Consider the following 27,654-nt stretch of genomic DNA (forward strand, 5'->3'; position numbering starts at 1 on the left):
AGACATGCCGGCGTTGCGGAGTCCGGTCGAGTTTGTTTACGCTCAGCCGCCGGCTGGCCGCGCGGTGAGGCAGTGGGCGCGGACGCCCCATTTGGTGATCGCTGTATCTGAAGGGCCAATGTGACTGGTGTTGTATAAGTAGCGGGTCGCTTTTTTCGTCGCGACGATAGAGTGGATTTTTTACACGCACTGCTCCAGGAGGGCACATATGACCAGCAAACGGAGGTCTCAGGAGAGCACCTGAGCTTATAATAAAGCAGGCGGCGCAGGATTTCCAGGGCACCCAAGGGGTAGCGGGGGGATCAAAGCTGGAAGCAGGGCGGCCCGTCGGTTGGAGCCGCGGAGGCCGAAGCGTGCCAGGGGGTGTTCGCATAAAAAAATTGGCTGTCCACGATAGCGTACAGCCGATCTTATACACCCCTTATCTTATACACGCGCGTGCTCCATTTGTGGTGATGATTACACTATAAGGGGTTTCATATGCCCTATCAATTGACGTAACTATCCGAAGCATGCCGGCAACTTCCGCGTTAACAAAATTGACCGTGTCACTCCCCCCCTCCCCTTAACTCTGTATATTGGCGAGCCACCTCCGCCCCCCTCCAATACGTTGAGGCTACCCTGAATCCTCCCTGGCAATGCCTTCGAAATTTTGATTTTTTCTAAGCAATTTCACGATGGCCAGAAGCGTATGGCTTGGAGACATCGAGTGCTATATAGCCATCTTGAAGGTGTCTGAACCAATGCCTTCTTTGTCTGAACTATAGCTTGACATAGCTCTAGCTGCTTCTAGCCTGCTCAAGCTGTATATCAAGCTCGCTAGCAGCCAACTTGTGCTTCCTACGGTGCCCCCCCCCCCCCCCTCTTGTGGCCGAAATTTTTTATTTAGTATGCAGCCTGCGTCCCTTTCCATCTCTGCATACTAATCATCCACGGTCAAGTGTGTGCCCAGCTTCTGAAAAATTTTCTGGCTTGGTCACTGTACTGTTCCAGACAATATCCACCACAGCCTCACAGAACAATGTATTGTTCCATTTAAACAGCCTAGCAGTACTATGACCTGCAGTTATTCGGTGGTGGTAATTTTTATTGAAAAGCAACAATGGATGTCTTCCCACAGGGGAAGGGAGGACACATATGGAGAGCACTGCGACATGGCATTTTTGGAACTTACAGTATACTTGTCAGAAAGCATTTGTGCTTTTTGACAAGTGCAAAGCTCAAGCGACAGCCATGACTTGATGATAGGTGACAAGTTGCCCGTGCATTGTCTATTGGTTTCTTCCTTTTGTGTGCTTTAATTTGCAGCAAAGTATGTCCTAGGCGTTTGTGCTCGTGCTTTTTCCCCTGTGAGGCGACCACTTAAAGTGATACTTTTGTGCTTGCAAAATAATCATGCAAGGCGTCTGCAATCTCTCATTTAATGAGCATGTTGGAATTCGCTGCTTTACATCTGAATGGGAACACTTGTAGCACAGCGTCTTGCCTGACCGTTTTCCATGCCTGTCTGCTGTTCTGCTCAAAGCTGCTTTTTTCAAAGTGAGCTTGCAAATCGAATAAGAACTATTATGTTTGATTAAATCCATGGCAAATAAACACTTTCAGAAACTCGTCGCATCATCTGGCATGTTAAGAAATAAATGATGAGATTACGGCCACCAATGGGCCTGGCTATATCATTATAAAATAAACTTGAGCATCTAATGATTGTAGGGTGAAACAAAAAGTTAAATAGCAGGGGACTAGATCATTGTCTAACTAGAATGCGTCAGCTTACTTGCTGTACAGACGAAAAAGGGACATTATTTCTATCAGAAATAATAAGTCAGAGTGCACTAAAAGGTGTGCCTAAAATTAGCAAGCTGCATGTGCATGCTTCTCATGTTTTACCCGGGACATAATTTAGTAGCAAGTGTAATTAAAACAGACAAGGCCGTCCACACAGTAAGGATTCAGCTGTAACCATAATCGGCCGTTAAGATGCATCCTATTTTTTCAAATTTATTACGTGCTGCAGGCACTTAACAGGTCCAAGCAGGATAGGAAAAAAAAAAATACTCTGCTAAGCCAACCAACGGATGTGCGTGCGTGAGTTCCCATAAAAAATTACAAGCAAGATGCAGAAACAAGAAAAAAAAAGTACACTTGAGTTTTTCGGAAAACTTCGCATGTGCCTAGAAAGGCATGCTGAATTCAGCGCTTATGTACTCAATTGCATATGCGCGAGTAGTTTGTCAGTTGCCACTTGCCTCTCGTTGATTTGGACCATCCAGAGAAGTCTTCGCTTTGCCTCTTTCGGAAACAAACATTCTACAACCATTCCTGGAGTGATTCGTACACAGGGGTACACAACATCCAGGCATTTTTTTCGGAGTGCAGAGATTAACCCACTTTGCGAGCTTGCTTTGGCATGTGTGCGAGTGAAGGCGTAGGCACTTCAATAGCAGATGTACTTAAAATCGTTGGCACCTAACCCAACAATGAATGTCACCGCCCTGCACAGAGCAATGGGGTAGGATATCGAGGCACCCTAACTGGCTAAGTGCATTGCAGCTCACTGACAGAGCACTTATATAAATGGCTCGCTGAGGATAACTGCATTTGGCTTACATTTGGCTAAGCCCGTAGGTGCATCGTAGGTGCCAAAATCGTAAGTAGAGGCATCTACATTAAAATCCAAAAGCAAATTTAACGTTGTGGGCATGCCTCGCTCTGCTGTAGCCTTCGCAGTACAAGGCATTGAAGAAGGAAAGAGAGCACAGCGAAGAAGGTGTTTGATCGGCTATAATTCCACTTTTGCTGAATGCATTGAAGTACTTCTTGCAAAATAGTCTTTTAACTTCACGTGCATTGCTCCCCTTGATAAAAAGTGGTTCAGGGCCCCTTTAAACTTTGCGTGCACTGGCTGCTGTTGGCTAGTCTGGCTGAGCAGACACAAGCCCATTATCAGCTACCACAATACCCATTATACATAATTCCATAGTGAGTGTGTAACGCTGTGGAAGGTACGCAAGTTTTGTCATAAAGAAGTATGACTGCATGTTTAATGGTAAAATGCTTTAGAGATCCAGCTGTGAATGATGTGCTGATGTGTTAATACAGTCAACTAAAAATTGCTGAAATATATAAAATTCTGCTAAGTGCATTCAACTTATAACAATACAAGACAGCATTGTCCCAAGTTGTAATTTGAAGTAACACTTTAATGACATCATCACAAAAAAGTTTCTAATACTGTGCATTTATAATAATCATAGTTAGCACTGAATATTACAGAAGTACAAAATATTATATTAGTATCAGCAACCTGCAGAGCAAAAAGGCAATTTTTTAAACAGCATCTTGTGCACCATGTGGCATCCCAGAGCCCGAGGGATTCCTAGATATGTTTTGTAGCAGAAGGACAGTCTTCGTGCTACTCATTATGGCATGTGCAGATGTCATCCACAGTTTAAGGAAGTCGACATAATATCGAAGAATAAAGAGAAGCTAGTATGGCTGATAATTGCGACCAAGATGATTGACAGGCGGGGCACACAATGCGTAAGCTTGTCATGTGTAGGATTATTAGAAAAAGAACTTGTTTCTTTGGGTCAACTTTAAATCATTTTTTGAAGTCATGGCTCTGTGACATGCACATCTGCTTTGAATTCATGTTAGTGTATATGTTCTGTCCTGATTCAAATAAACATATGTTGAAAGTTAGCGCTTGCATGCCTCGCCTCCTCTGTCCATGTCTTGGTTTTGTGTGCTATTGTTCTGCAGACAAGTGTGGCAAGTGTGCATGCCCACATTGACTTTGCCATGCACAGTGTTGATAGTGGTAACCGAATGCTGCAGTGTGGACTTATATTCGCTATGATGGATCTGTGAAACTGCAATTTTTTTGCTTTCATTAGCGGGTTCGGACCTTTAGTGGTTCGCTGTCTACCATATGAAAATATGTCAGCGCAAGCTGTTTACGAGATTGCAGCCCCCATGGTGTAGCACCATGTCTGCTGCAAAGCTGTGCATCTTGTTGTCATCATAGCCTTTATGGGTAGTGCAAACATTCGGATGTCAAATCTCAAGGAAACTGATGCAGCCACCTCCATTACTCACAATTGTAAGCTGAAGCTTTCTTTGCCCAGGCGCCAGGGATTTGGCGTGCCATTGTGCATGTCGCCAAGTAAAACGGGCTGATTCCAGAGACTGTAATCAAAGGTGCTCACTTGGTGGGCTTGGAAGGCAAAAATGTCAGCAACCTATGCTTTGCACTTAGCCAATAATCAAGGTAACACATAGGATCAAGCACATGTACCTTGGGCAGATTTTGAACATCTGTTTAGGACTGCACATTATTGAGATCCTTTGTTATGAAATAGCTGAACAAAAACGGCAGGTATGCCCTTGAGCCTTCATCATTACTGCACTTATAAGGTCTCCTTAAATTTTTGTAATAAGTCTGTCCCTGACACCTGATTCAACAATATTTATGAGATAATAAAACACTACAGCCTGAAACAAACGGTTCTTCCATTTATACCATACAGTCTGGCATTTAAGGTTCTTTTATTAAAAAAGCCATTGTAGTTCCTATATCCTCAAGGAAAGAAATTAAAGGATCCATCTTTGGCAGCTAGCTACAGTCCTGTTGTCTTTGAGAAAATGGTAAATCGTTATCTCCTACACTTCATAGGAAGCAAAAAGCTACTTGATCTGTATCATCGTGGGAGGGCAGGTCGACAATGTGTTTGTGATGGAGTTCACGTCTGTGCATGCTTAAATCATCTGGTGACCCAGGCCGCCTCGATTTGCACTGCATCCGGTATGGGTCTGCAGTCTACCTGGGAGGGCAATCGTCCAAGACAGCCATCGGAAGCGTAAGTCTGCAAGACATAAATAGTGCCCTAAAAGTTGTATAATCTGCAAGACACCAGCAGCCAGAGGCCGAAAAGTGGGTGGAAGAGCCAAAGAACTTTAATAATTCTGACACCAACGGCTTTTTAAATGTGAAATATTTCACTGGCACTTACTTGGCAGCCGTACCATGATAAATGACACATCAATACCAATGCCATTGCTAGTCAGGCATATAGTATGTTTGCATTTGCCTATTCTTGGCTTTCTTGAAACCAGGGAAAAGAAAGGCTCTGTGAAAGTGCTCTAAATTACTCCAGTGCAGATTTTGTTCAAAACTAGTATATACTCATTAAAGAAACGATACTAATGCCTTCTGCATATTTCTTCTAGCAGTCTCAAGTTGATGTTACCCCCCCCCCCCCCCCCGACAGCTCCAACATTTCATTAAAGACTTGCCGAATGTCCTTTGAGACATGCTATATATTGTTACAAACTTAAATACAAATACTGTGATTGCAATGCTATATATTGTTACAAACTTAAATACAAATACTGTGATTGCGACACAGTTGTAGTGAAACAGGCACTCGTTCTGAATGCCAAACTGACTGGTGGCACCCACATTATACGCCTATTAGCCCAGTCTGAAAAGAGATTGCCAGAGGCGGAGGTGTACATTGACTCGCAGCTTTTCAAGGGAGATGTTCGTACCATTTGCACGGAGAACCCTTTGTACGAAGTTGTACTTGGCAATGTAGAAGGTGTCCTCCCAATTGACGATATTGTGTGCAAGCAATCCGATTCACAATTATCAAGTTGCAGTGCAACAAATTTACTTAAAGAAGGAATGGCGGCTGTTACAGGGAAAAAGAAAGAGCAGCAACGAAAACTACCCGCACTACAAGTCAACCCATTAAACATCAGCCCGGAGGACCTTCGAAAGTTGGAAAGCATGGATCCCACGCTAGAAGCTTGTTTCGCAGTATTGGAGAAAAGAAGCACGTCAAAGAAGCAAGCTGTAACAGAGTTTGTGTTGGTTCGTGGCATCCTCTTCCGGCACTACTAGACTGCACAACTGCAGGACTTGGAGCCACTTGTGGTTCCGAAGAAGCTCCTGGACACAGTAATGAAGATGGCAGATATAGGGTTACTTGCTGGTCTACAGGGACAAAAGAGGACAATAGACAGTGTCCTTGAGGAATTTTATTGGCCAGGAGTGCAGACGGATGATACACATTTCGTAAAATCGTGACATATGCCAAAGAACTGTACCGAAGCACCTTGCAGGCTGCGTGCTGTCAGGAAATATGCCCATCATCAGGTCACCATTCCACCAAGTCTCAGTTGCTATTATTGGTCCTCTGTCGCCAACATCCGATAAAGGGAATAAACATGTACTGACCATGATCGGCTTTGCTACACAGTACCCTGATGCAGTAGCATTACTAAGTATTGAGACAGAGCGGGTAGCAGAAGGCCTACTAGAAATGTTCTCCCATGTTGGTGTCCCAGGAGAGATAGTGAGTGACCATGGCAAATCTTTCACATCCATCCTAATGCAGGAACTGGAACGACAAGTGTCATTTCGATAACTGCCCACAACGCCGTACCATCCAATGGCAAATGGCCTTGTGGAGAAGTATAATGGCACGCTTAAGCAAATGATCCGATGTATGTGTCAGGAATGCCCAATATTTAGAAGTTCAAAGGTGCAGCACATTTTTAAGCTACTCGCCCTGCTCCGTTGTAGTATGCATCACTGTAATGTACTTCCTTCTACCAAAACTTGGTATTAGCACATGTCTAGGAATTTGTGTGCAGTTATTATTGAGGTATGCATTGGCAAAAGTAGATGATGGGTTTGAAATGCAGAAAAAAAAACTCATGACAATGGCTGGCCTCTAGAACATTCAAGGTGCATCTTTCTCTCTAAACTAAACCTGGTTTCCACCCCTTCCCACAGAAAGTATTCTTGTTTCATAGTTACGGGATTTTTCAACATTTCTTTTTTTACCCATACTGTGTTAAATTTTTTTTTGTGGCAGCCCGCCGAAATGCACCAATGTTTAAAGTCGCTTTAAAAATGACTTTTTTGACATGCAACATTTAAAAATTTAGCAAAATTGCAGGCCTGTGAAACTAATGCTGCTGAAAAAGCTTGTGTGGAGACACGAGGACAAGCCGAGAAAGAAAACAAGGACGAGTGATAACTCACAGCCGAGTTTATTCCAGACACATGCATGAATAAATAGAAAAAAAATTTCTCAGCTTCTCCTCATGTCTCTGCGCAGACTTTTTCAGCATGCATTTCAACCAACTAGCCCAACTTTCTGCTCTCCTGTGAAACTAAATATCACTTAGTATATGCAGTGATGCCATGCTTGTCCAAAGCAAAGTGTGGTTTCTTGTGATGAAGTGATCCCACTTAGTGTTATTGTTTCCAAGTAGAGATTTATGGATACTTGCAATGCAGCTAGGACGCACAAATTGACTGGTTCTTCGCAGATTGTTTAGCATAACTTTCTTGTACGTAGACAGTGACAACAGTAGGCAATTGGTATCGGTACACTTTATGCTTATTATGGTTAATAGCATGAAGAAATTGACGTTCTTGTAGCACGATGACTTAATTTGCCGAGGTGGTCTAGGGCAGCCAATGATGGAATGTGCAACTGTAATATCGTTTGAGAGTGCGGCATCATGATTGTGGAGTGTCTGCTCATGCACACATGCTGCAAGGACATGCCTCATCCAATCTTTTGGAGCTAACTTTAGTTTGGATGCCTAGCAAGCAAACTGCATCTTAAGTTTTCAACCATCTCATTAACACATTTTCTTTGCTTGATATACTTCTGCCGTGGTATCTCCACATTTAAACAGTAGGCCAACTGCACAAGGAAAACGCTCATAGGGAACAACTACAGTAATTAGTTTTCTAGTAATGTTTACCTCTCAGATTTCAATCCATCGACTCCGTACAGTGGACAACAGGCTGTGCAATATGGCAGCCAGAAGTCTGCAATACATGCACATTACAAACATGTACACTGGACTCTCTGTTAAAGTGAAATTAAAGGGGCAACAAAACTGCACTGTTCTGTTGCGAGTCCCTGTAGAAGTCAATACAAATTAACCTTATGAGAAGGCAATACACAGCCCAGTAATATTTGATTTATAACTAACGTGCATGCTCAGTATGACAGAATTCAGTGGTCAGGATGAAACACTTTCTAAACTTGCTCAAAATACTTCAGAAGACTTTTTAGAGACAGTACAGTAAGCCACTATTGTGTGTCGTTGGTGATGCCTAAGCATCAGCACATTTGCTGGCATCAGCAGCAGCACCTTGTAGTAGTGCCATAAGTAATTCAGCAGTTGCTTTCTCCACTTTTCCAGCATGTCCACTTTTGCTTGGCCTTAAATGTTACATTTTTCTTAACTCTAAAAAGCACACCTGGGCCATTCTGACAACTGTGATTACTTCATATTCTCACTGGGTAGGGCCTTTTAGATTGTGTTGGTTAAGTTTGGTCTAATGAAGAAGTGCAAGCCATCAAAGCCAGCTTGCAATAAGTGACATCTCGTTTGCAATATGTAAGGAATATGGCTAACCACATTCATTCAGCTTAGCAGAAGCCTCACTGCACATCTGTCTATTTACACTGCGCACACACACTTACCAGCAGTACGTGTGACCAGCTCAGAGGTGCTTATCGTGCTTTAACGCATCTCTTGACTGCACGATGGAGTGTGTTGTTATACTATCTTTACTTGTGCATGCATGCTTTGTTGGTAAGCAACATGATTATGATAAACGATGTGACACTATCTTATGTCTCCTATTTATTGGGACAGCAGTGCCAATTTAGTGCATTTAGTGGCGATACAATGTCTCAGACCACTGCAGGCCTATTCTTCCAGTGCTAAAATGCATTATAGCTTTGTGCCACTGGGGGACTTAAAGTGGAAGAAAACCCATCACCACTGAGCCAGCAAGACTGCAGTTAATGAAGTGGGACTGTCTGATTATTTCAATTTAGCTACCATAAGAAACCCAGTGGAAGTGCTGGGCATGTAAGCACTAATGCTCAGTGAGTTCCAAATAGTCCAAAGGATAACAGCACAAAACACTGGCACAGCAGCTTCAAACTATATTCACAATAGTGCACGTAGCTACATGTAGCTTTGCAGCTTTGTGCTACATTCACATGGGCACCAACTTTAAGTGCATCCCAGTGAGAAGGCTTCAACAAGAATGGGAGCAGGATATATTACGGTATAAATCTCTCAGTAACAGCAACAATAACAACAGTTCAAAACAGCGCATGAAATCTCAATACAACTTCCACATCACAGCTATTAAAGGAATTTGTATAAACCACTTTGTACTATCACACTATTTAGTAAAACAGCATAAAAGAAGAGGCATTCACAACATTGAAGAAATAGGAAATGTTGCAGTAAACAGTACAAGCACGTTGGGTGTTGTGCTGTGTGTATGGTAGCTGGTTAAGACAGCGCGCACAGACTAGCAGATTTCCTTCCACATTATAATGAAGTTGTCTACTTAAAGGCAAACTGCAACAAAACCTTCGACAGTGAAAAAGCCTAGTCTCAGATTGCGCAGACATAAGCAGCCTCTGTGCAAAATTTTGCATGTGAAATACTGTGGATGAGTCATGAAAATCTAGCAAAGATAGACCTTTTTGACACCAAAACTGAAAAACGTCACTGTTACTGCTCACAGAAAAATCACCAAGGCAACATGTTGGGACTGACATCATACGTCCTCTAACAACCACGTGTGCACATGATCTGCTAATTGCTTTTTAAGACTGCTTCAATATGTACTACTTGTTTATAATCAAATTAGTTAAGGTAGAATGTCATTGCAGTTGGCCTTTATTGACATGTTAATCACAGTGAGCCAGCACACATTAGACACAGCACAAATAATGGAACAATTAAATTACACAGTGTGCATACAGGAGCTTGCTAACAGCAGATCTTGGTTGTACCGTGGTTGCATTAAGCACAAAATAATTGTAGCATATGAAAATGAAATAACTGTGTGCTTGTACTTCCCTGCTTGTATTTTGCACTTTTTTTTGGAACAGCGTTAATGCTCTCTATGTAGTTTATCAGCAAGCAAAGCTTAAACATTTTTTGCAAAACAAGTCAGGTTAGAATAGCAGAGGAAAACATGAACAAGTATGATGTTACTTGCTTTTCAAAGGTCTTTAAGGTGCTCTCCAACACTAAGTTACTGGCTTTCTTTTGTTGGTTGAGTATTTGGTGGTATAAGATGATTTCTGCACTTATTGCAGCACAAATATCAAATTATTTATTATGACCTGCCCATGTAATCAAGGAAATCATACTAGCATCACCACACAGTGCCGTCAAGCACTGCACCTGCAATGAGTGGTTTCACTGAGAGCGTGGCACCATGATTAATCATTCTGTGAATTACGGCTTCTAAAATTCTTGTCTGTCCATATGTGTCTATCATATGTGGTGGCATCCAGCAGTGCCTTTAGCCAATACTTTAACACTTTCAGAGCACTGACACTGTCTGTTTTGTAAGCATTCAGCATTCACTTGGTGCTCATTTCCCATTGTCAAAATCAGCCACTGCAATTCAGAATTTAAACATTCTTTGAGCTTAATCTACATGGCTATTGTGACCGTGTGACGAGAGTGCTCCCAAACCAATGTGTGAAAAACACGCATATGTAAGACAATGTAGGAATCTAAATGATGTGAAGCTTTTTTCTTGGTTAGCGAGGTAGCAGCAGCAGTAGTGGATGACATAAGCACAGCCTTGCCACCTCTAGCTGTTGTTTGTCACTAGGATAAAGGCAATGTACGATGCTTGTTGAGGGAAGAATTGAAAGGTGTATGCACAAAGAAGACGCATACCTAAATACACTCATGGCTTCATACCCTTCGTGTCACAGTAGCATATTTATCCTGGATGACTGGCCAAGAATGGGCACATACACAGAAGGCAGTTACTGTTGCAGGGCTTCTGGACTAAGGAGCTTATCCAGCAGCAAGAAGCTCGACCAGCTACAATGCTTGTTCTCTTTTCTGGTTCAATAAATGCTAATTACTACTAACCAGTGTCACTGCATATGCCCAGTAAACCAAGTTGTTTGCTTGACAAGACAGCAGCCAGCATATACCCAGTGGCCCAAGTTGTCTATACATATATCTAGAAATATATCAGGCTAGGAAATGATGAATGCCAAACTCCGGCAGTGAGGCAAAGAAAGCTTTGCTTTAAGTAGGTGGCAGTGAACAAGCAACAATCGTATGTAAATGTTGTGTGTGTGCATGTGTTGGGCACTTGGGTATCGGCTATGACAGCTTGTTTTAGTGGGAGAGTGAAAAAGGCAATTGAAGCTGCTGGTCCATGACCCGACAGCAACTTTCCCTTTGCATTTTGAAACTTTTTGGTTGAATAATGGTCACATGGTCTGATTCCCACAATTCATTTCCATTTGTCATTGTGTGATGTTAAAATTCAATGACATTAAAAGTGTTGGAGGGCCCTTCTAAGTGACATAACACAGTGTGCATGATGCATGAGTATAACACAAAAAGCAATGCATTAGCCTTCATAATACACTGTTTGACAAAGAAGGGTACACATGCAAATTTGTCATATACATGGCTTAACATTCTAATTGAAAGTGTCCTAAAGCTGCACACAAAATTAAAGGACGTAAATCTTTATGCAAAGTCAAGCTTTTTGCAGTGCCATCAACAGATTTATTTCAACAACACACGAGAATGGAGAAGATCAAACTACACGCAAGGTTTAGCATCATCCCTGCACTTCTGTGTTTGTAAAGAAAGAAGTGGTGATATCACAGCTCATGTTCTTTTAAAAATAATATATATTTTTTAAAAGTTGTACAATGACATGACAAACATGGGATGTGTAAAAATTACAATTGTGAAGTTTGGTGGTTTACACATAATGACAGCAAGGAACTAACTATTCATTTAAAGCAGCTGCACTCAATTGGAAGATGCCTAGTTAAAATTAAAGGGACACTAAAGGGAAAAATGATTTCTTGTGCATCAGTAAATTACCTTTCTACGACACTAAAAACACCACTCTTACCACAATAAGAAGCTTGACAAGCAAGAAAAAGCGCAAGAACGAAAGACGGGTGGCGACGCTTCCTTGAAGTTCCCGCACCTGGTCGCTGCGACGTCATGGATTTTGATCGCATCTTCTAGGGCCTACTTCCTTATATAGCGGTACAGATGGACTACATTGTGTGCTAAAGGAACCAAATATTAAACATAGCAAGTTTCGGGAACCGTTACTCAGCCAACGCGGCCCAAATGCGAAAACATACTTTGGAATCCCCGGCGTCACACTGACGTAGCGGCGTCGCGGTTTCGGCGCGAAATTCAAATACTGATACTTCGACCTTCATTTTCTCATCTAATAATCAAACTACTTTTTGAAATGACTGCCTGCAGGGTTCTCCAACAATGCTTTATTTGTCTAAACTGATTTATTGTTTCGCTTTAGTGTCCCTTTAAAAGTTGCATGCTATGATCAGTTTGGTTGTAACACTGCAAATTACCAACACTAGTTGGTAATGCTCCTCTAGAATACTATAAAACATGACAAATGGCTAATAAAGAAATTAATGAAGGAGAATGGAGAAAACAGTTTATGGCACTGAATACTACCGCATCATATTGAGCTGTGATCAGTAGTGTGAAAAACTGAATGCAGCTGGCTTATGTAGGCACGCTGTTCCTCCAGTAGTTTTGACAAATTATCACCCTGTGTTTGTTCAGCAGACTCCTCTTTTGATGGTTGATCACAGACATCTTGTAAAGTTGCATATCTGGCAACTGAAATAATTTTTCCTGGGAACAATTTTACTTCAAGCGATCTACTTTTCATGAAAAGATTTTCATCCTTCACAGTAGTCAAATTAACATGACCAGATTTTATCATCTTTTCATTTAGTCTACCCATGACAACAACACATGCACGGCCAATGCAGTTTGGCACCGAGATGATCAGGTGCATTTTCTCTAGTTTCTTTGCCTTTTGAGGTTCTTGCTCCAATACAGCAGTTTTATTGCCAGCAGATGAATGTAGGCATTTGCAAGCCCGTACTGGTTGTTTTCTCCGAACAAAGGACGATTTTGCTCCTTTACTTTCAGGTTGCCTGTTGCTGTCAACAAGCTTTAAATTATCACTGCAACTGTTTGCTTTACCCTGCACTTCTGCCTTCTCTCGCTCACAACCAATATCACTGAAGGAGAAAACTTCCTCAGAATCAATGTCAGTCTCTTGCCAAACAAGATGACAAACTTCTTTTTCCTGTACCGAGACATTTCTGTCCACAGAAATGCTTTCAGCATTATGAGAATTAATATGAGTGTCGGGTATTCGTCCATGGGATCGACTACTTGAGTTGGTGACAGTGCGGTCTATAACTTGTGACAAGCTATTTTTCTCCAAGGCAGAGCAGCTGCGATGATCTTGCGAGTGTTCATTACCTACAGTCATCCCTGCAGAAACATGCATCGTAATACAAGCATCCAGCACTGTTTCATCTAAATGGCACTTTGAGTCATTGACAGCACCATGAGAATGATGTGTCTCATTTTTTTCTGATGTGCAGTAAGTGCCAAAAGCATGGAAGTTCTTGATTGGTTCACCTGAATTAAGGGTGGCACATCCCTCACAAACATCTAGAACTGTTTTAACAGATTGGTGCCTTGAGTGGTTGGTGGCACTGTCGACATGAAGGGACCTATCACTTTTCTTGGATATGCAGTAACGGTCAAGAGCAGGTAAGTTCTGTTCTATGGCAACTCGTGTAGGATTATGTGAGGCAGTTGAAAAGCAAGCTTCTTTTTTAAGAAAGTCTTGCTCCAAGTTCACAGAGTCATCAATACACAGTGACCTTTCTTCTTTTCCTGACAGACGGTAATTGCTAAGAGATTCATTCTCTCCATCCACGAAAACACCTGTAGAGTCCTGGGTGTCAGTAGAAGTGCAAGGTTCTATTACATGAAATTCGTCCCTCAAGTTATTGATAGTGCAGTGAACAGGTGACCCATTAGGTTTTGGTACACTGTAACTGTCAGAAAATTGGGAGTTTGTTTTCTGCTTAGAAGCCTTTGTTTGCACTGTATTGGGTTGCATATGCATTGCATGCTTTTCCACATTGCACACTACATCTTCATTCTCTTTTTCCACCAATGATGGAGATGTTTCTTTAGCTTTTGTTGGCAGCATCATATTACTTGTCACCTTTATGTTAGCCTCTGATGCTACAGTCACACTTGCAGGCACCTTTACTGAAGCACTTGCAGCAATGCATGTTGAGCTAGAAGTCGGGCAGTATGTTGCAGGCCCTCCAAGATGACTGAAAGATGATGCTTCGCACATTGTTGAAGAGTTGCTGTTGGAATTCATTCCATTGGCTTTGAGACCCCTGCAGCTGTATGCATTTTCAGTAGAAACAGATGGTTTGACTGACTCTTTGGTTGCCTTTGGCAACAAGCGACGGAAGGCTCTTGGCCGGGAACGAGTGTGTCGGCCTACCTTTGATATCCGATTAAGCGATGGGGTATCTGGAACAAAGTTAGTACATGACGAAGGTTGGGATGATGGCAACGATGGCAGCATCTCTGAAACTGGGCTTAGGGATGGATGCGATTCTACATTTGCAGCTGCAAGTTGTGGTAGAGCTGTTTGCAACAAAGGTGGTCTTACAAGGTTTGCCACCGGGCAAGCGGTGCTGGAAACCAAGTGCAGGGGTGTAACTGGTGGTAATGGTGATGGCAAAAGTGTGGGAATCACCTCAAAAGAGACTGTATCATCACAATGTTCTTGATATGACACGAGTGACGGGCTTATTGTGTTTACCACAACAAGGTAAGTAGAACTGAAACTACTATACTGCCTCACAAGTCCTTGACCGTTCAGAGTTCCTGCAGCAGTAAGGGAAAAGCTGGCATTATTTGAAGCAACGGCACCACTCATTTGAAACATACTAGGATTCGCTAATGCAGTGGTGGATGACTACATAACAGGAAAGGAAAAAAAAAGAATAAAGAAGCCCACTAAACAATCAAGCATAGAAGAAAACGTAGGTTGCTTTGGTCGTTGTCTTGCATCTGGGCTGTCTTGTGAACAATGCAAGTGCCTCGGTGGTATTCGATCACAACTCACAAGCTTCACAATGCAGAAATGTGCTGTACAATGGTGCAATGGAAGTCAATGCTGGCACTGGACACAAATGAGCGGCAGCTTCCGATAACTTCATCCACACACCTGCAGGGAATGAGAGAAAAGGAAAAGAAAATGTCCCTGTTGTAAATATGCTCCCGTTCATGAGAAGCACGAGATCACTGCTGCTTGGATAATCGAGGTCACATTTTCTCCTTTGTTTGGTGTGAAGCACTCAAGAAGGTAGCGAGATAAAAGCACGAGTAGATTCGAATTCACAGCCAATGTACATTTCTAAATGAACTCATCTCACTCAAATTGGGAGCATGAAACAGATGGGGAAAAAAAAAAGAAAGCTTTGCCTATTCTCACGGTAGCAACGTCCGCTGCCTAACACCACATCAACTGTCGGGAGAACAGAAACATGTCTCGAAAGAAATTTTGGAGGTAGTTCGCGGAAGCTCCCTAGGCTTGCGTTCACGGAATCTGAACTGCCAGCGGAGCACGCGACCGAAGTTAAAATTTGCGCAAATACTAAGTGTAAACAACGTGTCATTATTTAGTATACTTTGGCGGCAACTCTAGGGCACCAATGGGGCAGCGGAGACACCAAAGCTGGAACCCAGACTGGTCTGCACACCGAAGCCTGACAGGGGTGTATCGCGGACTGCCGATCTTGCATGTGAACAACACCTGGAATGCTCCGGGGGTCACAAACCCTTACGAAAAAATAAAAATAATGAACTTCACATGTGTTGTTTCCTTTGTCTGGCAAAATGTCACGCGTTCACGAAGACCGGTTTTCAATTAACCGCCGCGTCTCGCGCTCATTTTAACAAGGGCCCAAGCGAAATATAACCGATGCAATCGTACGAGGCCTTTCATTTTAGCCTCGCCAACGTCACTAGATCCGAGTGAAGCGCGTACCTGTAAAAGCATGCTAGTCGCCCATCTTGCACGCTCCAGTCCACCGCACCAAGTCGTATCAAGCGCCGTTGGATGACGCAGTTCGATGAGGTTACTTCACAAGGGAAGATTTAGTCCCACTGTCCGCAGTAAAAATTAGGACGGTTGCGCATCATCCCAACTGCATGCCTTTATTCCGCCGCACTATGCCGCAATCACGGTAACATCCGAAGTAAGCATAAAATCCACCACTTACAGATAAATGATCAAATTTCAAGGCACGCCACAAGGCCCAGCACGTCATACCACCTCCTCCCAGGGCTGGGTTAAATGGGTGCACGGGTGGCTGGGTGACTGGGGACTAGCCGTGGCTAGACAGCTAGGTCACAGGCTTGGTCTAGTCAGTACAGTCACGACTACAGCGCCCCTAAATTACAGTGCTACAATATCTTACGGAGAGATGGCGCCACAATCGATTTAAGCTTTCGACTTGTATATGAAATTTGTGACAAGAGAAGAAAAACAAGAAAAGCTAATAGATCATATTTTATTATGCAGCGAGAGAAGTTTTTATTTTTACTGTTTACTATTTCTTCAAGATTACCCATTAGTCCACCGAAGCCGATGTATTCGAGGAGAAGAAAGCACCTTTCTCGAGTGAGTCAGCGTACGTGTTGCTTGCAGGGCGATACACTCTTGGATACTGCCACTAGTCCCGAAAGCGTTTTTCCTGAAAAAGAATGAAAGTTTTATGATCGACAAGAAAAAGACTTAGGCCTAGTTTGGGATTGTTGGGGAATTTGGGGGAGGATTGGGACAAGTGGATACAGCAACTCTACTGGATACCACACACACACACACACACACACACACACACACACACACACACACACACACACACACACACACACACACACACAAACACACACACACACAAACAAACAAACAAACCGGGTGTTGTCCCAGCAATTAACGCGGAACAAGTTTCTTAAGAAAAGTGAAGCGTTCTGCGCTAATGATGAGCTAGCTTCCCGTGTTTTTTATGTGCTTATTAAGTAATAATACACACACACACACACACACACACACACACATATATATATATATATATATATATATATATATATATATATATATATATATATATATATATATATATATTAACGTGGTTTAATTAACAAGCCAGAGCGATGCATAGGCAGGTCTGTTGATCACGCGTTAGGCACCGAGCGCGCGAGCTCAGTCCTTGAGCGAGGTGCTGACGATGCGTTCGAAGCATACGCCTGTCTTACCCCCGAAGAAGAGAGCCGGTCGTAGTAAGGTTTGAGTCGCTGCACATGCACCGTCTCGCGTCCACGGCGCTTTAAGTCAGCGGACGGCGTGAGCGGATCGACGACGCAATTGACAGGGGACGGCTGCTGCACGATGCGGTAGGGACCGTGGTACTTGACGAGTAGTTTAGATGAAATACCGGGAGTGGTCGAAGGTATCCATAGACAGACTAGAGACCGGCTGATAAGCGCAGATGGGTCAGTCATCATCGCGACGGAACTTTTGCTGCCTTTGGTCTTCAGTCGTAAAAGAGCGGGCCAGCTGGCGGCATTCCTCGGCGTATCTGGAAGGTTTAAACAGCGGCGTGCACTCGGATCGATCAGGTCGGTAAGGGAGAATCATGACGAGAGTATGGGAAGGTTCACGGCAATATACGAGGAAGAGTGGGGAAAAGCTCGTCGTGGCCTGCGAGGACGTGTTGTTGGCGTAGGTCGTATATGGTAAAACGAGGTCCCAGTTGGTGTGATCGAACGCAATGTGCATGGATAGCATGTCGCCCAAAGTGCGATTGAATCGCTCAGCTACACCGTTACTCTGTATGCGGATGATAGGCAGTACAGTTAAAACTCGATCTAACGAAGCCTGATTTTACGAAGTTCCCGATCTGACGCAGGAATTTCAATTCCACGGCAGCTACCCATAGGGTTCGATGTTGTCATCAACCCAAATTAACGAAACTAACTTGGCCGAACTCTATTTAACGAAATTTTTCCTGAAATAAATGAGTAAAAAGGGCTGTGATTTCTTTATTATTTTGACACAGACTGGTTTTTCTTCGAGCGTGCCGTCTAAAGCTAACGCGTTAAAACATCTGGGCGCCGTAGGCGCGACCCTGACTTTTTTTGACGAGGCTGCACGCCGCGCTCATGCACGGAACTGCGGACTGAACGCCGCCTCACCCGCCGTTGTTGCTTAATGGCTATGGTGTAGGGCTGCTAAGCACAAGGTCGCGGGATCGAATCCCGGCCACGGCGGCCGCATTTCGATGGGGGCGAAAACACCCGTGTACTTACATTTAGGTGCACGTTAAAGAACCCCAGCTGGTCCAAATTTCCGGAGCCCCCCACTATGGCATGCCTCATAATCAAATCGTGGTTTTGGCACGTAAAACCGCATAATTAAAAAAAAAAAAAGCAAAACGCCGCCTCGGTAGGGACGGCGGTGGTTGCTTTCGATATTTCGTGGTTTATGCAACAGATGACTGTATTAGCGGCAAATACGATGCCGCGGTAGTTTTTGCGTGTCGCTACGTTAAATTTTAGATTTCGAAGGACCGAAAAATTTCTTTCTCGAGTTTACAAACTTCTCGATTGAACGAAATAATACGAGCGTGGTTATCACTTCATTAAATCGAGTTTAAACTGTAGTGGTGCAATGGACAGTGCCGCAGTAGGAGCATGTAATGCAGTAAGGAGCGCGTTAACTACCTCGGAAAGGAAGACACATTCTCTGTCACTCAGAAGTTTCCAGGCGAACCATGGCGAAGTACGAAGCATTGCAAGAGAAGGGCTCAACGTCGCGGTCTGTGGCTGTTGGTAGGGCAGCTGTTTCTGCACAAAGTGTCAGGCGATCTACGGCAACAACCATCCAGCGATTCGCCAGCAGGTGAGTAGGGCCGTAGAGGTCGATGCCGACGCATTCGAATGACCGTGAGGGGCACGGAATTGGCTGCAAGGGACCACAAGCAGTGGCATACCAACTATTAAAAAAAATAAAATAAACGATGACACGTTCTTTTATTTCAATTGTTAATGGCATGTTCATTTATTGTAAAATGTTCATTGGAGGTTATACAGAACTTAACGTTCATTACTGGGTGGAGCAAACTCAGAGCGAGCCAAGTGGCACGTACTGTAAAGATCGCCTCCCTTCCGGACTACACGATTGCGATTGCAATAAAAAAGGCTGAAAAGTGCATCAGAGAAAGTTACCTTTGTCAGTGGCACATCTGGTTTTCAATCGCACATTATGAACCATTACAGTCTATGCTCCGTTCCATACATAGCAGTCAACGCTGTGGAAGCTAGAGAGACTTCTTGCAGTGGCTTCGTTCGCACTTGGGTATAGTTCAATGTCTTTTGACCGCAATTGTGCGCAACTGTTGTTTATGTTTGTTCAGTATTGAATGAAACAAGTCTTAATCCTTAGAAACAAACACATTGTGGTATATTTATTTATTTATTTATTTATTTATTTATTCGGTTTACCTAAAACGCCTGTACGGCATTATCGTAGGGGGGTTAAAATACAGGTGGTCACAATGGAAACATATTCAGCAACATCAAAAGAATACATCAGTAAATAAAACATTGTTTAAGCACTGAAATTCGCAAAAGCGGAAGACAAACTAACAAAGTACAAAACAAATTAAGTAACAAAGTAACTAACTAACAAAAAAAGTTGCGTATGTGCAGAGATGAATAACAGGACAATCAAAGAATATGGCTCTCAATAGCATTTTCAAAACTAGACGCTGCCATCACTTCATTAGGGAGCTCATTCCAATCGGTAATCGTGTTAGGAAAAAATTAGTACTTAAACACATTGGTACGGCATTGATAAGGTCTTATTTTGTTAGCGTGGTCTCTCCTAGATGAAACGTAATGCGGCTCCTTGATGAACAGTGTTTTGTCGATACCAGTTTTACTTTTATATATATTATAAAGGAATTTCAATCTTAGGACTTTCCTGCGCGAAGAAAGAGTTTTCCAACCCAACCCTTCCCGTATTCCGGATCCTCTGATAGTAAAATTATAATTTCCTGTTACGAAGCGTGCTGCTTGCTTCTGGACGCGTTCTATTTTTTCTATATTCTAGAATAGGCCTGACGTTTGTTAAATACAAGGTTACCTTCAGTGATGAAGGACAATGCTTAAAATTTCGTCGGAAAAAGTGAAGAAGACGGTAAGCTTTCGCGCTAATTGAGTTAACATGATTAGTCCAGTGAAGTGTTTCAGAAAACGTAACTCCGAGGTACTTAACATCCTTAGCGGTACTGAGTGCAATATTATTTACGCGATAGGAACTGGGGAATTTTTTCTTTTTCTTTGTAAACTGCACATGGTAGCATTTACCAGTATTCAGAGTCATCTGCCACCGCTTGCACCAGATAGATACTTTTTCAAGGTCATCCTGTAAGACAGACATATCGGCATGACATTTCACTGTACGATACATGGCGCAGTCGTCGGCATACAGTCTAATTGTCGATTTAAGGCCTACTACTAAATCATTAATATAAACAAGGAACAAAAGTGGCCCAAGCACAGAGCCCTGAGGCACTCCCGATAGCACGTGCACTGGAGCCGATGTCACCCCATTAAGAACAACTTGCTGTTTGCGCAGGTGTAAATAATCCTTTATCCAGCCGAGAATGTGTTCAGGAATGCCTAGGAATGATAATTTTAAGCAAAGTAGATTGTGCGGGACGACATCAAATGCTTTCCGCAGTTCAAGAAAGAGGGCATCTATCTGTTCACCATGGTCCAGGCCGAGTGCAATGTCGTGAGTGAATTCGGCTAGTTGTGTTACGCACGAAAAACCAGAGCGGAGCCCATGCTAAGCCGAGGTAAAAAAGTTATTTGCTTGAAAATGTTTCATCAGATTAGAGTACAGGACATGTTCGAGAGTGTTACAGCAAACGGAAGTTAAAGATATCGGCTTGTAATTGCCTACGTGTGCACGATCACCCTCTTTAGATATTGGAGTCACGTTGGCTGTCTTCCAATCTTCGGGCAGCTTTTGATTATCTAGTGACTTGTTGGATAATATTACTAAGAAAGGTGATATCTGTCTCGAACAGTGTTTCAAAACATGATTAGAAATTCCATCGGGTCCATGAGCTGAATGCAGGTTCAGATTAAACAACAAAGCCTCCACTCCTTCCTTGCTCACGGCAATGTTTTCCATTTCCGGTAATCGTGTCGGTGTGTAAGAAATAGCAATGCTACATGGCTTTGTAAAAACTGAATGAAAATACTTGTTAAAAAATTCTGCTTTTCTTTTGTCTTCTTTAATTAGGTTACCATCATTTGCAATGGCCGGGATGCCAGTGTCATCCTTCTTGTTGCTCTTGATATACCTCCAGACCTCTTTGGGATTCGTTTTTAGTTTATCTGCTAAGGCTTGTAGATATGCATCCTTCGCAACCTTCAATTCGCTTGTAAGTTTTGTGCTGATATCCTTTAGCTTTTTGTACATGCTTGGGTTTTTTGTTTTGCAATATATTTTGTAAGTTCGGGATTTTTTCTGAATTGACGAACGTAAATCCTTATTAATCCAGGGTTTATCCTTGCGGCGCCTAGTCGAAACCACTTTAGACGGAACAAAATCTGAGGTCAATGAAAGCAGTTTATCCCTGAATGAATGAACGAAACCACGTTTATTCCACATGAAATGCGTCGAAGACGCTGCGGTGGAAAGAGGAGGGGTGGTGTTTATCCCTGAATATGACCCACAGACTGTCGATGCTACTCAATGAACTGCAATGCGCAAATATAGGCAGGAAATCATTTAACTCATTAGAGATAGTCTCATAATTACCCCTTTCGTAAAAGAATACTTTTCTCGGCCGTACACTGCTGGTAATGCGTTGTTTTAGATAATTTTTATTTTTGTTGTTGTTTTTTCGAGTTTTTTTATTTGCAATCCATAGCGAGGAACCTCACGCGCCTTTTCGCGCAGCTAAGCATGGACGGAGTGCCCAGAGAAGCATCAACGGAATGCGCGCAGTGATAACTTTTCTTGAACGAACTTCTTGCATAGCTTCCACAGCGCTGACTGCTATGTATGGAACGGAGTATAGTGTTGCCAATATTTTTTGAAGCATGTTACTGACGTAAGACAACAAATGTCGCAGTTTCGCCCGAAAGGCGAAGTGTCGATTGCGATAGCAAATTGATAGATAGATGTACGAAGTAAGGATAGTAATTTCATCGGCCGTATAAACCTGTAAACACTCGCTTACGAACTAAATTAACAAGGATATAACGTGTAAGCGCAATTGAATGAGGACGCAGAAAGAAACAAACACAGATACAGCGCTGTCTCTGTGCGTCTGTTTCTTTCTACGTCCTCGTTCAGTCGCGCTTACACATTCTATCATGAATTCGAACCAACTAGCCCACCAACCTGTTTTAACTAAATTAACAAGCAGGGTGCCACTCGTGCACGGGTAAACATGAACACATATCTCTCCCGATGAGCGCGGAAACTCGCTGTCAAAATTCTGGAGTGAGGAATCGCGGCAGCAGCAGCGATCGAATTGACCTTCGTGTATCTCTCGCTTCAACGCGAACGAAACGTCGAAAGCACAGCCCATACGAAGCTATTGGCGCTACGCGCACTCTGCAAACCCGCCGTACCTCGCATCACCCCCGTGCTTCGCGTGCGACAGGAGAGGGCGCGCTTCCTTTGTCGCTAGCACACGCGAAATTGAGCCGCGTTCGCCGGCTCACCCTCGCACGCTTTCCCTCGCACATACAGCGTACGGCGCGCGGCGACGATTTTATCGCCCTTGGACTTTACACGAAATCTCACGGCGACGGTAGAAATGCGCTTGGAGTGTCCATATAAGTGTTATCGCAATAAAAATCATTAAAAATTTCTTCACAAGTGTGAAGTGGATCTTAAGAACGTAGGTGTTTTGAAATACCGTAATATAAGCTAGTGTGAAGTAAATCATTTACCTAGAAATTTCATGTCGATCTAACGTCCATGCAGTAGAAGAAAAACAGTGAATTTAGCAGCAGGGTATAGAGGGCTTACGCTCTTCCAGAGTCCCTCCAGGGAAGGACCCTGGATTTTCTAACGTACATTTACTACAGAGTGGGCGAATATTCGAAGTTTCGAATATGAATAGCGGTATGTTGGAATATTGAAACTAACCAAATATTTCGCAACAACCGACTATTAAAATCGAGTTGCTGTTCTCCAACTGCTGAACAAAGTATGGGAAATTATAATTATCCGAAGTAACACAGCGACAAAGTTTTGAAGCAATGCAGAAACAAAATCGGCAATGCAAGCCTTGTTTTCGGTTTTGCGGTGAAAGTGTGGCGCTCGTTAACACTTCTTGGGTTAAATCTTGTACACATGCTCACATACCCAAGAATGCATGGACGTGAGAAGTGCCGTCGCCGTAGCACAATTGGTTGTGCAACGCGCGCCATGATGCGAAGGTTGTGGGTTCACGTCTCACCATCAGCTAGTTGTTTCCTACATTTCCATTTAGCTTCTTATTTTTACACCTCAAAAACAACAAATAATTTGCCCTATGCCTTCTTTTTGTTTTCTTCATTATCTGTTCGTTTTATATGGTTCTGACTAACAAATATGTGCCAGCGTTCTTAGAAAAACATTCACTTTACAAAACCGGGCCCTTAAGTTCCCATATTTTCCGTCCAATACATAAAAATTCCGGCTATTTCTGCTTCTGGCCAGCCAATTTGTCTTTCTTGCAGTCTAGTCATGTAGCAGTTTTATCTTTTACTTTGCAACCAATGGTGTTTTCCTTGTATAAAGGCCCTTTTTGTTTCTAGGGCACACAAATACCTACTTAGTTTTTTTTTCTTTTACATATCTTATCTTTTTTCAACAAATACTTATTTTGCGTTTTTGGAAAGTTGGCCATCCAGCAGCCTGTCATTCTTGGAATGCTAGTTTGCCACAAGGCTCTAAAGGTGTCAAGCGGCCATTCGTGCAGTTCTTTTCATGATGATGTATGGCGTTTAATAGCGAAAGGGCCAGTTATGGCCAAAGAGCGCCATGACATACGGTAATGAATTGTGTAAGCAATGTGTATGAAACGATCAAATTCAGTTGCAAATGTGGATGTGATGTGGCTGTAAGGAGGCCTATAAACGGGTCGCTGTAAACTGCGTAAAATATATAAGCATCAAAATAATGACAATGCCTGATGATAAAAAAGGGCATAAAAGTTTCGGTATGAAGTGATATAATAGGATGCATACAAGCACTACTGCCTCCACAGGGCTCTTGAAGTAAAGCAAGAGCTGAGACGCATGTGCTGTAAAAAACTTTTGTCAGTGCAGCTGCAGCTTCAACGGCAAGGCTGTGCAACACATGACCAGGTCAAATGATTTCTAAGATGTTAACTTCATCTAAAAAGCTAAAAGCTGTTTCCAGGTTAAGAAGCGGTTCGTTACTTAGAAAAAGTGCTGGCTGAAGTGGAATACGCTGACGATACGCAGAATGAAAGTACTTTTTACGCTCAGTTTCTATTTCTCTGCACTGGACGAGGACTTGGAGAACTGTAAGGCTGTCGCCGCACCTTGGACATGAGGGAGGGTCACTTCCAGTGAGTAGGTAAGAGTGGGTGCCGAAGGTATGACCTATTCTTAATCGACAAAGGAGCGCTTCCTTGTATCGTGTTTTCTCCGTTATCCAGTGCCCTAGTTTGGGTTTGATTAAGAGCAGTTTATTGGACACCTGGGAATCCCACTGTTTCTGCCAGGGCTTCTTCAGTTTGTGACCTATGGTTTAAAGGACCCTTCACCAGACCCCATAACAAGTTTTGGTTATACGCTGGAAGTTGTTACGTCTACTCTAGGGAGCGTTCTGTCACAAAAATGTTTCAAATTGGCTCATTAACAGCCGAGATAGAAATATTTCAGTGTCCCGAACCCATGATTTCAGGAGGCGAGCTTCACCGCATACATAGACACACTGCGCTTGCCCCGTCTAGCCCCTGCAAGCGAAATTCCTTTCCTGCGTTCTCCCACATGGGACCTCGAGCATCGCGTGACGCATACGTCACGGGCCCCGCCTTCATTTTTTTCTCCTCGCTTTCTTGCCGCGCGGCGCACTTCCGCTGACGGCGTCGCGTGCGAGCTGTTGCGATTGTCTCGTTTCGCGCAGCACATGAGTTTGCGCGTTGTGCACGAAGACACCTGACTAGCGGTGTAAGTCTGTGCTGCACAAATACTGAGGCAAACACAAGCGCATCACAGAGAATGGTAGAAAATATACATAGTTTCGGTGTCTGCGCGCGCGACTGCACGACATGGGAACAAGCAGGCGAAACGGAAGTACTATCAGCGTTAAATGAAACGCGAACAGCGGAGCGCGTGGCCCAAGCACTAGTGAAGGTATAGCGTGCGCCGTCCAGTCATGACCAGTGACAGGCGCGCTCATCCGGTTTGTTCGCAATGCGCTCGTTTGGCAGTCGAACTAAACGCGCTCGGCACGCCCACGCCGGCCACAGTCGTGGCTGCCAGCGATACCGCGCTGTGCAGGTTTGCCGATCGAAAGAACGAATGTGGCTCACAAGGGGCAGAAGGGGCACACCCTTTGGCGTGCTCCTTCTTGTTTGCCGATCGAAAGAACGAATGTGGCTCACAAGGGGCAGAAGGGGCACACCCTTTGGCGTGCTCCTTCTGCCACCCAACGATAATCGTCATCTGCCTTGATGCGTTTCCTTTCTTTAACGCTGCGAGCCCAGAACTTTCCAGTAACGAATGGCACGCGCGTTATCAGAAGGGGCACTCCAAAGAGTGTAAACTGTTCTATGCTGATAACGCGTGTGCCGTTCGTTACTGGAAAGTTCCGGGCTCGCAGCGTTAAAGAAAGGAAACGCATCAAGGCAGATGACGATTATCGCTGTGTGGCAGAAGGGGCACGCCAAAGGGTGTAAACTGTTCTTAGAGTGATGCACACATTTGGTTTGTGTGTTTCAGTATTTCTCTAAGCTTCAAGTCGTCTGTTCAAGCAACATATTATACAAATAACAGATGTTGCCTTGAATAATTCTCGAAATCACGTGTCACCACGAGCGACGTCACAGTGCAAACACGTGTACGTAGGCGCACTAGCACGTCTACGTCATCCTCCGGGTTAGAGCGCGGCGGCCGCGAGGAGAAGGGAAAATGGCGTTCGGTTTGAAATTTCATATCTTTCCGCGGCGCGTAGCGATGTAATACTTTGCAGACACGATCGTTATTGTGCAATGTATGCTCTGCGATTGTCAGCTCAAAATGGCCAGACCTGGTGAAGAGCCCTTTAAGGTCCGTGGCTGGAATGGGTATGTTTGTGTATTTGTCGCTAAAAGCTACTGAGGTAGCGTTCTCGTCAGCAGCTTCGTTGCCGTTTATGCCACTGTTGCCAGGCGCCCAGGAAAGGATGATGACTTGTTTATCCATATAAGCAGAGCATAGCAATGCATATAGTTCGTTAAAACATTGTTATTACGTTTTCGTAAACTCAATGGGGCTCGGACTACACTCAATGGGTCCGTAAACACAATAGCCCTAGTTAGGTTTGTTTTTTTAATGTATTTAACTGCAGAGAGGATCGCGTATGCGTCCGCCGTAAAAAATACTTGTATGCGGATTCAATATACCGGATATTAAAAACGATGGTCCTAGAGCTGCGTAAGCAACACCAGGAGGAGGCTTCGAAGCATACGTGCCTCAGGTGCTCGTTTTGATATTTCTAAGGAAGAGATGTCACACTGGATAGTCTGCCACTCCCAAGGCGGTGGAAGCCGAGTAGGACCCATCAGGACGTTCTCTAAAATAGCGATGCCTGTTTCTTCTGACACTGCTTCCAACCTGCGGGCCATAGGAGGCCTAGTAGCTGGGCGGTTACGGAACAGCTTGGCCGTAGACAAGCCGTGAATAATTGAATGACACGGACGATCTACAGCTAGTTTTACCTTCAAGGCATTCGAAAAGCTTAAATATGTCCTTGGGAAGTACAGAGGCCATTCGTTAGATTCGACTTACAGGCTTTGCACAGGATTAGTCCTGAAGGCGCCTGTAGCAAGGTGGGTGCTTAAGTGGTTGATAAGATCTAGCATTTTCAGAGCCCTAGGCCTAGCCGTATTCTGTACTATTTATCCGTAGTCAAGGCGGGATAATATTAGACTTATTAGAGAATATTAGATAATATTAGAGGATATTGTACACGCTTATAAGGCATCTCCTGTCGCTTCCCCAGAATGGGCGTGACAAGAGCTTCAGTAGGTTCATAGTATTGAGGCATTTTGCTTTAAGATACTTCAGGTGTGGTACAAAAGTTAGCTTACTGTCTAAAAGGATCCCTAAAAATTTGTGTTCACGGCTCACATATAGCCGTTCTCCATTGAGATCAATTACGGGGTCCAGCATTGTACCTCTCTTGTTAGAGAAAAGGACGCACGTACTTTTTGAGGGTTTAGTTTAAAACCGTCATCGTCTGCCCACTTAGACAATTTATTTAAGCCAAGCTGTATTTGTCGCTCGCAGATACTTAGACAACATGATTTGTAAGCCACCTGGATGTCATCCACATATGCAGAATAAAACATAGTACGTGGTATGATAGTGTGGAGCGAGTTAATTTTGACAATA

The 27,654-nt window shown here is 43.5% G+C and overlaps 2 long non-coding RNA genes across 3 annotated transcripts; one reads left to right on the plus strand and one right to left on the minus strand.

The window, feature by feature from the left end:
- The first annotated feature begins 6 nt into the window (after positions 1-6).
- LOC142587655 (uncharacterized) lies at positions 7-10,008 on the plus strand. 2 transcript variants are annotated; one of them, XR_012829606.1, is made up of 3 exons: positions 7-64; positions 4,783-4,862; positions 5,706-10,008. It is a non-coding gene; the product is annotated as an uncharacterized LOC142587655 (long non-coding RNA). The 2 variants fall into 2 exon arrangements; XR_012829605.1 differs by lacking the exon at positions 7-64 and having other exon boundaries at positions 878-4,862.
- Positions 8,981-16,348, minus strand: LOC142587647 (uncharacterized). Its single transcript, XR_012829603.1, has 2 exons — positions 15,995-16,348; positions 8,981-15,172 (listed from the first exon to the last, which is right to left on the minus strand). It is a non-coding gene; the product is annotated as an uncharacterized LOC142587647 (long non-coding RNA).
- Between the last annotated feature and the right edge of the window lie 11,306 nt (positions 16,349-27,654).

The sequence above is a fragment of the Dermacentor variabilis genome, chromosome 1 (assembly GCF_050947875.1).
Source record: "Dermacentor variabilis isolate Ectoservices chromosome 1, ASM5094787v1, whole genome shotgun sequence".
Lineage (NCBI taxonomy): Eukaryota > Metazoa > Arthropoda > Arachnida > Ixodida > Ixodidae > Dermacentor > Dermacentor variabilis.